Source organism: Pelophylax lessonae (assembly GCF_965119305.1).
Source record: "Pelophylax lessonae genome assembly, chromosome: 1".
NCBI lineage: Eukaryota > Metazoa > Chordata > Amphibia > Anura > Ranidae > Pelophylax > Pelophylax lessonae.
The window spans coordinates 591,484,596-591,498,314 of NC_138768.1; positions in this window are offsets into that span (position 1 = coordinate 591,484,596).

Below are 13,719 nucleotides of genomic sequence, written 5' to 3' on the forward strand. Positions count from 1 at the left end.
CACATAAGAATAGTATGCTATGGCAAGAATCTAAACGTTTAAAATGCGATGTGCTTTGCCTACAGGAGACACATTTTAAATCTCAAAACCCGCCAACTTTTGTAATTCTTTCAATATAGTGCCAGGAGGGTCCCCTTAGTTTGCCTGTAAAGTGGCACATCTGTAACATGTATAGAAGCTGCTGCAAAAATAATGAAGCAAAAAAATGTATAAAGCCAAAAAAATGACATTTTCCCTGCAAGCTTTCATTTTTTTTTTTTTGAAATAACAGTTTTGGCAGCCTGTCTGTATGATGGGGCCAAAATGTAGTGAACTTGAAACAAGATTAGATATTTTTTTGAATAAATTCTCGTGTTTCTTTCATAGACTTTGGATAGAAGTAACAGATGCAGAAAAATTGGGCTTTGGGTGTTGGTGGTGCCTTCACACCGTAACCCTATAAAGCTACTCTTGATGAACGCAAGAATTGGCCTTGCTGTCAAAAAATTCAAATGATATGCACCTGTTAAACAGATGCTGAAAAATTGATCTTTGGGTGTTGGTTGTGCCTTCACACCATAATCCTATAAAGGTACTCTTGATGAACGCAAGAATTGGCCTTGCTGTCAAAAATATAAAAGATCTGCACCTGTCAAACCGATTGCTATCAAACAGGTGCTGAAAAATTGGTCTTTGGGCATCTGTAGTGCCTTCACACCGTAACTCTGTAGAGGTACTTCTGATGAAAGCAATAATTGACCTTGCTGTCAAAAGTTGAAATGATATGCACCTGTCAAACAGGTGCGAAAAAATTGATCTTTGGGTGCTCGTGGTGCCTTCACGCTTTAACCCTATAGAGGTACTCTTGATTAAAGCAAGAATTGTCCTTGCTGTCCAAAATGTAAATGATGTGCACCTGCCAAACCGAAATTTGAACTTTGGTTGTTAATTGTGTTAATTGTACCCATGAAACCCACACCAAAAATTTTCTTACAGATGAAATCAACACCCACAAAGCTATGCAGCCTAGAAGTCTTGTAGAGATTCCACATCCCAAAAACACTTAATCAGCAACGTCGGCATCAGGGGCTTGATAGCTGCTGCTAATCCAGGACTGATTCATTTTGATAAATGTCAGTCGGCCCACGGAGTATGTGGACAGACGTGCTATAATTTTAGTAACAAAACCTCTTGCAGAACTGAATGCCTGTTTGGAAATCACGCTGAATGCAGGCCAGCCCAGCAGCTCATTTGCATACCGGGCAAGTTCTGGCCAGTGGTCTATTCTCATGACCCAGTAACCCAGTGGATCCTCCTCTCCCCTCCTCCTCCTCCTCCTCCCTCTCCTCTTGTGTGCTGTGAGGCAAGAATGGTGTCTGCATGAAGTGGGTCTTGAGAGAAAAGGAAGTCTTCCTCTTTCTTTCACTGCTCTGCCTCGAGTGCCCTGTCCATAATGCCACGCAGAGTCTGCTCCAGCAGGAACACAACAGGGATTGTGTCACTGATGCATGCATTGTCACTGCATTGTCAGGGTTGACCATCCTTGTGACCTCCTCAAATGGTAACAGTACAGTGCATGCATCCTTTTTCAGCAACCATTGGCGTGGGGAAAAAAGCCGAGCTGGGCTGAGCATGTTGTTGTGTCATACTCACACAGGTACTCGTTGACGGCCCTCTGCTGCATGTGTAGCCACTGCAGCATTGCCAAAGTCCAGTTTCACCTGGTGGGTATGTCACAAATCAGGCAGTTTACGGGCAGATGCAATTCCAGCAAATCACCAGGGGATGGTGATATGCAGGATACAGCAGAAGAATTCCATCTCTAGAGCTGATCGTGCACGGTTTGATTGAGAGTATTGAGGGGAACCTACACCAGTCTTTTTCTCAGCTGAGAGATTCCCGAGCTATCAAGCTAGCGGGGGACGAGAGTCCTATTTACACCGGGATCCTTTTGCAAGTTACCACTTACCTGTGCTAGACCCCAAGGGGTCATCTGGTAAGTGTGTGGAATATCTGGTGACGGATTCCTTCTCTTTCTCCCTTCTTTGCATTAAGGATGCATTTCTTTTGAGCACCAGGCACTTTAACATATTGGATTTTGTTTGCTGCACAAGTCGCACCTGCACTTTCATGTTATAAGGACTATATCTTTATATATATATATATAATTGTTTGCATCTGAATTGTTTATATATTTATTTATAATTGCACAGTCACCTTTTTGCACTGTCACTTTATGGTATAATATCTGCATCATATGTATCCTATAATTTAGCACTGTCGCTTTATGGTATATTACTTATACCATATATATATTATATTTATTTGGTAATTGGTGATTTATTTTTGAGCGCTGTCTTCTTTCACATTCCACTTGCACACTATTGTGTTTTGACTAGCAGCTCATTTGTTTATTTGAGTTTATTTAAATTCACACTCATTAATCCTAGGCGCGGTCACGTGATTTACTCACCTTGTTCCCACATAAACACATAACCTAGGTGACAAATATTGTAGTAAGTACATTCCTAGATTTGCTTTATTTGAACTCAAGACCCCATAAAAATTGGACCAGCCACAGCCATCAACATTACAGTATGAATTATTACCAGAAAAAAAACACCCCAAATATTGTAAATGCAGTATGTTCCCACATTAAATGTATTTAAACGTAAGCCCCAGTTTGAATAAGACCATCAAAAGCCATTTTTAATCTAGAAATCAAAATTACACTATTATTTATTTCCAAAAGAAACCATTCCAAATATTGTAGTGAGTAGAAATTTAGTATTACTTCACTTGCATTCAAAACTAATTTAAATGGAACCACCTACAGTCATTTGTACCCGTGAAAAACAACATTACAATATAATTTATCTCCAGAAGAAAACACAATAAATACTATAGTTAGTACATTCCCAGGTGCAATTTATTTTCTCCAAAGCCTCAATTTGAAAAGAACCCCATACAGCCAGTTGTAACTATAGAAATCTACATTACAGCATTATTTATTTAATGATAAAACTCTACAAATATTGTAGTGAGTAAGTTTCCCAGTGTTAGTTTCTTTGTGCTGAAATGTGTATATCACAAAATATTAGTGCAACTGTTCAACAGACACACATTTTCAGTAAAAATACACTAAAGTTAATTTATTGTAAGCAATAACAATAATAACCATTTTTTATGTTTGGTAAAATAAACAAAGGTGACTCTGCACTGAGAAAAGAAATACCAAACATGTTAAGCCTTACAAAAGCACACATGTAAAGAGGCAACAAACTACAATACCTGAAATTGTCCCTAGTTGACACTTTAACATTTCATCAGTAACATCAGATAACATGGATGTTGGCCCTAGAATTATTGCTCTCACTCCAGCAAGCATAACAATATCTAATATGTGGGGCATAATGGTAATTGTTATACATAGGTGCACCTTATTACATTCATATGTGCAGGTATGTGCATGTACTGTATGTGGAGATGGGAGGTAGCTTTACCATCTTTAGGGGTGTATTCTATGGATTTTATTTATATTTATTTTTGTTTTACTTAGCTCTAACCTCCCTGGCGGTATCCCCGAGCGTGACTCAGGGTGGATTTTTTAGTCCAGGATCGGTATCCCCGAGTCACGCTTGGGGTAGATGTGCAGAGAGCGCAGCGGTGTCTCTTACCTTCTCCTGGCGATCCAGCGATGATCTCTCATTGCTGTGACCGCCAGCCGAGATCCCCGCCGCTCGTCCGTCGGTGTGATGACTTCCTAGTTCCATTCCCTGCAGCAGCAATGCTGCATGGCAGCGGAACTGGGAGGGAAATTCAAACGTTGCACAAAACACAAACACATTTTATATTATATATATATATATATATATATATATATATATATATATGTGTGTGTGTGTGTGTGTGTATATATATATATATATATATATGTGTGTGTATATATATATATATATATATATATATATATATATATATATATATATATATATATATATATGTGTGTGTGTGTATATATATATATATAAAATTATATTATTGATTTGATTATAAATCATGCGTTATATATTATATATATATATATATGTGTGTGTGTGTGTATATATATATATATATATACAGTGGGTACGGAAAGTATTCAGACCCCCTTAAATTTTTCACTCTTTGTTATATTGCAGCCATTTGCCAAAATCATTTAAGTTCATTCTTCTTCCTCATGAATGTACACATAGCACCCCATACTGACAGAAAAACACAGAATTGTTGACATTGTTGCAGATTTATTAAAAAAGAAAAACTGAAATATCACATGGTCCTAAGTATTCAGACCCTTTGCTCAGTATTTAGTAGAAGCCCCCTTTTGATCTAATACAGCCAGGAGTCTTTTTGGGAAAGATGCAACAAGTCTTTCACACCTGGATTTGGGGATCCTCTGCCATTCCTCCTTGCAGATCCTCTCCAGTTCTGTCAGGTTGGATGGTAAACGTTGGTGGACAGCCATTTTTAGGTCTCTCCAGAGATGCTCAATTGGGTTTTATGCCCCGTACACACGTGCAGATTATCTGAAGACTTTTGTCTGCAGACTTACCAAAACCATATAATATGAGGTCAAACCTAAACACTTTCAATTTGTATGCAATCCGGCAGGCCCTTGCACTACATAGAAAAGGTAAATCTGAAGACAAAAGTCTTCAAATAATCTGCACGTGTGTACGGGGCATAAGTTAGGGCTCTGGCTGGGCCATTCAAGAACAGTCACGGAGTTGTTGTGAAGCCACTCCTTCGTTATTTTAGCTGTGTGCTTAGGGTCATTGTCTTGTTGGAAGGTAAACCTTCGGTCCAGTCTGAGGTCCAGAGAACTCTGGAGAAGGTTTTTGTCCAGGATATCCCTGTACTTGGCCGCATTCATCTTTCCCTCGATTGCAACCAGTCGTCCTGTCCCTGCAGCTGAAAAACACCCCCACAGCATGATGCTGCCACCACCATGCTTCACTGTTGGGACTGTATTGGACAGGTGATGAGCAGTGCCTGGTTTTCTCCACACATACCGCTTAGAATTAAGGCCAAAAAGTTCTATTTTGGTCTCATCAGACCAGAGAATCTTATTTCTCACCATCTTGGAGTCCTTCAGGTGTTTTTTAGCAAACTCCATGCGGGCTTTCATGTGTCTTACACTGAGGAGAGGCTTCCGTCGGGCCACTCTGCCATAAAGCCCCGACTGGTGGAGGGCTGCAGTGATGGTTGACTTTCTACAACTTTCTCCCATCTCCTGACTGCATCTCTGTAGCTCAGCCACAGTGATCTTTGGGTTCTTCTTTACCTCTCTCACCAAGGCTCTTCTCCCCCGATAGCTCAGTTTGGCCGGACGGCCAGCTCTAGGAAGGGTTCTGGTCGTCCCAAACGTCTTCCATTTGAGGATTATGGAGGCCACTGTGCTCTTAGGAACCTTAAGTGCAGCAGAAATCTTTTTGTAACCTTGGCCAGATCTGTGCCTTGCCACAATTCTGTCTCTGAGCTCTTCAGGCAGTTCCTTTGAACTCATGATTCTCATTTGCTCTGACATGCATTGTGATCTGGAAGGTCTTATATAGACAGGTGTGTGGCTTTCCTAATCAAGTCCAATCAGTATAATCAAACACAGCTGGACTCAAATGAAGGTGTAGAACCATCTCAAGGATGATCAGAAGAAATGGAAAGCACCTGAGTTAAATATATGAGTGTCACAGCAAAGGGTCTGAATACTTAGGACCATGTGATATTTCAGTTTTTCTTTTTTAATAAATCTGCAAGAATGTCAACAATTTTGTGTTTTTCTGTCCGTATGGGGAGCTATGTGTACATTCATGAGGAAGAAGAATGAACTTAAATGATTTTAGCAAATGGCTGCAATATAACAAAGAGTGAAAAATTTAAGGGGTTCTGAATACTTTCCGTACCCACTGTATATATATATATATATATATAATATATAACGCATGAATTATAATCTAATCAATAATATAATTTTATTATATATATTATATAATAAAATTATATTATTGATTCGATTATAATTCATGCGTTTGTGTTTCAAATTTATCACATCTGGGATGTCTACTAGACTCTTATTTTGGTCAGGTTTAAGTCAGTAATTAGTGTTGAGCGAACACGGACTGTATTATTCGTGTTCGTACCGAATAATTGGATTTTTTTTACCCGAACACGGACACGGACACTTTACTGTATGTTCGGGTAAAAATCCGTGTTCGGTCGTTTTATTTCCGGGTTTTGCATGCTTTGGCGCTCTTTTCATGGCGGGCTTTCAACAGCCAATCAACAATCGTTTAACTGGTGTGCCTTAAGCCATCCCAGCCATGCCTGCAAATGTCTTAGTAGCTGTGATTGGCCGTCTGAAGCATGTGACCAAGTCTTTATAAGTTCGAGGCAGCCGCCGCAGCAGCGTCATTCTGCTGCTTAGCTAAGGGACAGAGCACACATCAATGTGCTGGCTGCTGATTAGGGACAGATAGGCAGGAAAAAACCATTTGTGTCCGGATAGAATTGAGGGACAGGTCGGAGTGTTTAGGCAGGGCGAGTTGTAGGCATTTTAGGGATAGAGTCTGCTGAATTATAGGGTCAGTGTCTTCTACAAACTACAATCGATATTGCTGTGTGGGGGGTGGGGTGAATCTGCACTCAATCCTGATCTACGATCTCTTCTCAATTCCTGTTAGGGACAGAGTCTGCTGAATTTTAGGGAAACTGTGTTCTACAAACTACAATCGATATTGCTGTGTGGTGTGGGATTGGAGATAGGCAGGTGTCAGTGATCCACATCCATTTTTCTGTGTGTGAGCTGCAGTGAACACAATCTTTTTGGGCTGCAGTGAACACAATCTTTTTGGGCTGCAGTGAACACAATCTTTTTGGGCTGCAGTGAACACAATCTTTTTGGACTGCAGTGAACACAATCTTTTTGGGGTGCAGTGAACAAAATCTTTTTGGGGTGCAGTGAACACAATCCTTTTTGGTGTGCAGTGAACACAATCTTTGTGGGGTGCAGTGAACAAAATCCTTTGTGGGGTGCAGTGAACACAATCTTTTTGGGGTGCAGTGAACAAAATCCTTTTTGGGGTGCAGTGAACAACATCCTTTTTGGGGTGCAGTGAACACAATCTTTTTGGGGTGCAGTGAACAAAATCCTTTGTGGGGTGCAGTGAACACAATCTTTTTGGGGTGCAGTGAACACAATCTTTTTGGGGTGGAGTGAACAACATCCTTTTTGGGGTGCAGTGAACAAAATCCTTTTTGGGGTGCAGTGAACAAAATCATTTTTGGGGTGCAGTGAACACAATCTTTTTGGGGTGCAGTGAACACAATCTTTGTGGGGTGCAGTGAACACAATCTTTTTGGGGTGGAGTGAACAACATCCTTTTTGGGGTGCAGTGAACAACATCCTTTTTGGGGTGCAGTGAACACAATCTTTTTTGGGGTGCAGTGAACACAATCTTTGTGGGGTACAGTGAACAGAATCTTTGTGGGGTGCAGTGAACACAATCTTTGGGGGGTACAGTGAACACAATCTTTTTGGGGTGCAGTGAACACAATCTTTGTGGGGTGCAGTGAACACAATCTTTTTGGGGTGGAGTGAACAAAATCATTTTTGGGGTGCAGTGAACAACATCCTTTTTGGGGTGCAGTGATCAAAATCCTTTTTGGGGTGCAGTGAACACAATCTTTTTGGGGTGCAGTGAACAAAATCCTTTGTGGGGTGCAGTGAACAGAATCTTTGTGGGGTGCAGTGAACACAATCTTTGGGGGGGGGTACAGTGAACACAATCTTTTTGGGGTGCAGTGAACACAATCTTTGTGGGGTACAGTGAACAGAATCTTTGTGGGGTGCAGTGAACACAATCTTTGGGGGGTACAGTGAACACAATCTTTTTGGGGTGCAGTGAACACAATCTTTGGGGGGTACAGTGAACACAATCTTTTTGGGGTGCAGTGAACACAATCTTTGTGGGGTGCAGTGAACACAATCTTTGGGGGGGTACAGTGAACACAATCTTTTTGGGGTGCAGTGAACAACATCCTTTTAGGGTGCAGTGAACACAATCTTTGTGGGGTGCAGTGAACAACATCCTTTTAGGGTGCAGTGAACACAATCTTTGTGGGGTACAGTGAACAGAATCTTTGTGGGGTGCAGTGAACACAATCTTTGGGGGGTACAGTGAACACAATCTTTGTGAGGTGCAGTGAACACAATCTTTGTGGGGTGCAGTGAACACAATCATTGTGGGGTGCAGTGAACTCAATCTTTGTGGGGTACAGTGAACACAATCTCATACTTCTGAAGATTTGAGGGTGCTGCCTGTTCCATACTCCCCCTACTCCTCATCTAGCCTTTTAGGGGTACAAACAATAGTAATTGGGGCCTAGTGTGGTTGTATACGTGTGATATACATACACTTTTTTTGGATCATATTTTCTATTCCGCTATTTAATCAAAAACCTTTGGGGATCAGTTAAATTGGGGGATAGTCTGTGTTGGTACGTGTGAGAGAGATCCACCTTTCCAAGTTGTTGGGGTTCATCTCATACTTCTGAAGGTTTGAGGGTGCTGCCTGTTCCATACTCCCCCTACTCCTAGCCTTTTAGGGGTACAAACAATAGTAATTGGGGCCTAGTGTGGTTGTGTACGTGTGATATACATACACTTTTTTTGGATCATATTTTCTATTCCGCTATTTAATCAAAAACCTTTGGGGATCAGTTAAATTGGGGGATAGTCTGTGTTGGTACGTGTGAGAGAGATCCACCTTTCCAAGTTGTTGGGGTTCATCTCATACTTCTGAAGGTTTGAGGGTGCTGCCTGTTCCATACCCCCCCTACTCCTCATCTAGCCTTTTAGGGGTACAAACAATAGTAATTGGGGCCTAGTGTGGTTGTGTACGTGTGATATACATACACTTTTTTTGGATCATATTTTCTATTCCGCTATTTAATCAAAAACCTTTGGGGATCAGTTAAATTGGGGGATAGTCTGTGTTGGTACGTGTGAGAGAGATCCACCTTTCCAAGTTGTTGGGGTTCATCTCATACTTCTGAAGGTTTGAGGGTGCTGCCTGTTCCATACTCCCCCTACTCCTCATCTAGCCTTTTAGGGGTACAAACAATAGTAATTGGGGCCCAGTGTGGTTGTGTACGTGTGATATACATACACTTTTTTTGGATCATATTTTCTATTCCGCTATTTAATTTAACTGGGCCTCCATGCGAGACCTGTGTGCCTTGTTGCGCTGTTTTGAGTACTCCACCAACATGGCCAGTGGCAATGACGCCGTTCTCAGCTTAACTATCCCACTTCTATGCCTCCTTGAAAAAACAATTCGGGCGATGATGGAAGAGGATGTGGCACAGGATGAGGAGGAGGAGGAGGATGAAGAGGTAACATTTCCAAGGCTTTCAGGGCAGTCATTCGCAAGGGGCTCCGAGGGTGGGTTCCTGCACACGCAAACGCCAGGGACGCAATTGTCCAGCAGGGGCACAGTTCTGGAGGATGAGGAGGATGAGGAGGAGGAGGAGCTGGAGGAGGAGATGGAACCATGTTCACAGCAGGGTGGCACCCAGGCCAGCTCATGGCCATCACTGGTGCGTGGCTGGGGGGATACAGAGGACACGGACGATACACCTCCCACAGAGGACAGCCTTTCGTCGCCTCTGGGCAGCCTGGCACACATGAGCGATTACATGCTGCAGTGTCTCCACAACGACCGCCGAGTTGCCCACATTCTAACTTGTGCTGATTACTGGGTGGCCACGCTGCTGGATCCCCGTTACAAGGACAACGTACCGTCCTTAATTCACTCACTGGAGCGCGATCGCAAGATGCGCGAGTACAAGCGCACGCTGGTAGACGCCATGCTGCTGGCATTCCCATCTGACAGCGGGGCCACAGTGGAAGCACAAGGCAGAGGAGGAGGAGGAGGAGGTCGCCAACGCAACCAGGGCACCGCCAGCACCTCAGAAGGCAGGGTTAGCATGGCCGAAATGTGGAAAAGCTTTGTCAGCACGCCACAACAAACAGCAGCACCAGCAGCTCAGATGGAACGTCTTAGCAGGAGGCAGCATTTTACCAACATGGTGGAGCAGTATGTGTGCACACGCCTACATGTAGTGAATGACGGGTCTGCCCCCTTCAACTTCTGGGTCTCCAAATTGGGCACATGGCCTGAGCTTGCCCTTTACGCCTTGGAGGTGCTGGCGTGCCCTGCAGCCAGTGTATTATCTGAACGGGTATTTAGCACGGCTGGGGGCGTTATAACAGACAAGCGCAGCCGCCTGTCCAGAGACAATGTGGACAAGCTCACGTTCATTAAAATGAACCAGGCATGGATCCCACGGGACTTTTCCGTACCTTATGCAGAATAGCAATGGATACCGACCTTACCCACCCATTGTTCCATTTTTGCTCTTTCTCACTCTTTTGGGGTGTACCCTCATTTAAAATTTTTGAAAAGAAGCAGTGTTGGCTACCTCGTCCTCCTCCTCAGGGCCAGATTAATGTAGGGGCTATTGGAGCTGCAGCTCCAGGCCCCTACCTTTTATATAGGCTCCGGGTTGGCCATATTCACTGTTACCGCTCTTCTGTCACTTGTAAACACAGAAGTCTGGCTTCTATGCTCGCTTCCCCAGGCAGCACCCTCAGAACCTCCCCACACAGCGTGAAGGCCGGACAAGGAGGGACAGTTGGCGATGCATGGATGTGTTTATGGGCTTCAGAGACAGCATCCCATGTTGAATTAGGCATGCATGGCTGCACCCTTCCTCCTCTGGGTGCATGGCAAGGCACGGCCCTTAAGGCCCTTCAAAATCCTCAGCACCAAGCCCATGATGCTGTTAATCCGGCCCTGGTCCTCCTCCACCGCCGCTTCCACCTACACCGCCCATAGGTGTGCGCAGCCTATTGCATTAAGGTGTGCACCCCAAAGTTGAAATACACATGCATGTGTTTGCCAGCAGGGAGAGTAATGTATCGGGGCCATGTACCTGTAGGCAAGGAGAAATAGAGCAGAGCAGGTCCCAGGGAGATCTTTCCCATCTCCTCACTGGCAATGCTATGTGCCCTAGGTGATTAGGGTGTGCCCAGGCACACCCAGCACACCCTGTGCGCACGCCTATGTCACCGCCACATCCACCACCACCTCAACCTCCCTCCTACTCCATATGGGCCTCGTCCTTCAGAGATGAAGAAGAACATTGTTTTATTTTTCTGTTTTTTTTTGTTGTTTTAAGTTATTTCCCTATCCACATTTGTTTGCAGAGCACTTGCCATGCTCTTAATTACGTTTTGCTGCCATTTGCAGCACTCTAGCCCTTTCCTTTGGTGTTTTAGAGCCATTTTAGTGCCTTAAAGTTCGGGTCCCCATTGACTTCAATGGGGTTCGGTGTCCGGGAAAAGTTCGGTAAAAGTCCGGGACACGGACCCGGACTTTTTTTTAAAGTTCGGCCGAACCCGTCGAACACGGACATCTAGGTGTCCGCTCAACCCTATCAGTAATTACTAAGAATTGTAGGCCTATAATACATAACGCCAAATTTCCATGAAAAAAATTGTACCGCTTTTGGTACATAATTCCTGACATAATCATACCGCCAGGGAGGTTAATGCAATCAAGTAAAGGGCAGGTTCTACTGGACCACTAATGTCATCTCTGCACCCCATTGAAGCCGATGAAGCACAGATTGTTCTTGATTAGCTTCTTCTCCAGCCAAATCAGCCAGGGAAGGAGAGCACTGAAACCAGAAGTGGCAATAAGCTTGCTGTTTCCAGACACTTTCTACAGTAAATCAGGGCAATAAGCGGACTGATGATTCCCAGCACTTAGGAGAAATAGTATAGCTAAGGATAAATGGTGAGGGAATCAGCCTGGGGGTTGGAAGGGGAGGGGGGTATGTGTTATGCATTCTACAAATGTAAACAGAAAGAAAAAGGGTATAGGGTGTGCTTGATATATACACAAAGGTTATCACTGTGTGAATCTCAAAACACTAGGTGAAAAATATGTGAATGAGTATGTGCCAAAAATGGTGTACACATGAGCTCAACTGCTTTACATCTCCTCAGGACAGCAGCCGGGAGCCGAACGGGGAATATTCCTGCTGCTGGCCTGAGGAGATGTAAAGCAGTTGAGCGGCTGTCAGGGAGCAGCAGGAGGAGAGTGCGGCTGCAATAAACCCAGAGAGTAACACTGCGAACACATACCGGAAGTGACCCAAGGAGGAAGTGTACACTCTTACTGTAAAGGAGCCATAGTAGGACCATTGAAAGAACACTTGCTTGGACAGCAGGGAGTCTGGAAACCATTGCAAATCCCCAACCTGATTTGTGATAATCAGACATCTGGTAAGAGTCCTCACACACTTTTACACGAGGTGGGCAGTGGGCAGTGGGAAGATTTTTGCTGTGCCAAACGGGTCTATGACATCTTTATAAGTGCATGCCAAGTTGTCAGTTGGTAAGGGTACCTTTTCCTCATCCACACCGTATGGTGCTGTGGGGGACTCGAGTATTCATAACCTGCATCTTTCTTCATTTGCACCCATAACACCAAGAAGATTTATTTGCACAAGTTTTTGGACTTTATTGGGACTGTTCATTCATCACTTTATTTTTCTGCACAGAGAGTGTTTACTTATATGTTGCAGTTTTGTTGCATATCATTTATGTGTACACCATTTTTGGCACATACTCATTCACATATTTTTCACCTAGTGTTTTGAGATTCACACAGTGATAACCTTTGTGTATATATCAAGCGTACCCTATACCCTTTTTCTATTTTTGTTCCTCCACCTAGGTTGGAGTTCCGGTTGAAGCTGATAGCCCCTTCATTTGTTTGCGCACCTTTTTACCTTTTTCAAATGTAAACAGATACCCAGAAACTATAAGCACTGAAAGTCTGCTTAAAAGTGTTGCAGCCGACGTATGACATACATTGTGATAGTGAAAGTGTTAATCATTTTTAATAGGCCACTTTGTCAATAGGACATAAAACCTGTTGCTGTACACACACAGTAAGATATATCTGCCAGGAAATTACTCTCGGAAGTCTACAAAATAAGCTATGGAAGACTGCAAAACACACACAGTGGGGTTGATTTACTAAAGGAAAACAGGCTGTTTGCTTTACAAGGGAAGGAACTTTCCCCAGAGCCTAGTGAATTAGGTAAAGCTCTGCTGACTTTCATTATCCACTCATTTGCAAGTAAAAATGCTGTTTTTAAATTTCTATGCATATAATGGGGTATCCTTTGCCACGGGAAACAGCACAACATTCATGGAGTTCTGAAAAAAATGCCCTTCAAAAGTAAAATTTCCAGTGAAAGTAAAAAAGCCTATTTGCTTTTAGCAAATCAAACCCTGTGTCTCAATATAAATGTTATGCAACAGCTACCAGCATTTAACTGTCCCTGATAACACTCTAAATTTGCTGTAACACTTCCAGGTAAATTCTGTTGGTGTGTCTGTGACTGCTGTTAGAAAATATATACTGTACATATATACAGTAGATACATTTTACAGCTAACAGCACAAGCTTCTAACTGCCCCGGTTAAAATGCTAAAATGTTGCCCTAATCTTCAGCTAGACAATTAGAATTCACTATTTGTGTTTCTGTAAGCTATCTAAACATACAGAGATGTCTTCTGATCAATGAGCACTGAGCAGCAGCATAAACGCCTAACTTTCCCTGCCT